The sequence below is a fragment of the Chrysochloris asiatica genome, unplaced genomic scaffold (genome assembly GCF_000296735.1).
Source record: "Chrysochloris asiatica unplaced genomic scaffold, ChrAsi1.0 scaffold00529, whole genome shotgun sequence".
NCBI lineage: Eukaryota > Metazoa > Chordata > Mammalia > Afrosoricida > Chrysochloridae > Chrysochloris > Chrysochloris asiatica.
Genome location: NW_006409047.1, coordinates 58,084 through 59,433, shown reverse-complemented (window position 1 = coordinate 59,433; position 1,350 = coordinate 58,084).

Genomic DNA, 1,350 nt, shown 5'->3' with positions numbered 1-1,350 from the left:
AGTGCCCTCAAGTCAGTTCTGACCCATAGCAACCCTGAATGGGTTTCTAAGAAGCAGCTGGTGAGCTTGAACTGCCAACCTTACAGCTCAAATGGGCTTTTCAGTCTGGCCCATTAACCTACAGCCACACAAGAACTCCCATTTGATATTACTGATATATATATATATATCCTGTACATGTTACATCATAGATAAGTATTGGAAATATTACACTGACTAAAATAAGTTAGTGATAAAAGGACAAATATTGTATGATTCCATTTATCTGGAGTACCTAGATGTTTATGTGCCATCAAGTTGGTTCTGATTCAAAGAGACCCTGCATAGGGTTTCCAAGGTTGATAATGTTTGCAGGAACACAAAGTCTCATTTTTCTCCCATGACCAGCAGGTAGTTTCAAACTAGTGACCTTGTGGTTAATAGCCTGATTCATAAATGACTGTGCTTACTAGAGCTCCTAGACAAGTGTAAAGAGACTTAATTTCATTAGTGGCTACCAGAGGTCAATGGAAAATTCATGAAGTTAACTTCTACATTAAAACTATTTTATTAAGCAACTTCGGCTTTCATTCAGAATGCTGTTTCTGTGGTTCTATCTTGTGACCACTCTTCAGTGTAAGAATGGAACCCATCCTTACACCTCCCAGCCCCTGCACACTGCCCAACATTTGTTTGAGGTCATTCTCACATGAAGAGTGTGTGGAAAGGCTTGTTGTTGTTAGGTGCCATCAGGTCAGTTCTGACACATTGAGACAATATGTGCATAAGAAGGAAATCCCTCTTGGTCCTGTCCCATCCCCTCAACTGCTGCTCTGCGTGAACTGATTGCTGCTGCCACTGTGCTAATCCATCTCATTGGGAGTCTCCCTCTTTCTTACTGACCTTCCACTTAACCAACGATATTATCCTTCTCCAGGAACTGGCACCTCCTGATCATACGTCCAAAGAATGAGAGATGAAGTGTGGTCATATTGGCAATTAGGAGCATGCTGGCTGCATTTCTTCCAACACGGATTTGTTGGTTCTTCCGTCAATCTATGGTATCTTTAATATTCTTCTCCAACACCGTTACTAAATGCATCAATTATTCTAGGGGATTCTTTATTCAGTGCCCAAATTTTATGTATATATTAGGCTATTGAAAATATCATAGCTTGAGTCAAGTGCACCTTAGGCCTCAAAATGACTTCTTTTTTCTTGAAGATGTTAAAGAGTTCTTGTGCAACTCATATGCCTAATGCAATATGATTTCTTGACTGCTGCTTCCATGAATATGGATGAAGGGTCCAAGAAAAACGAAGTGTCTGACAACTTCAATCTTTTCTGTATTTATATTGATGTTATTTATTG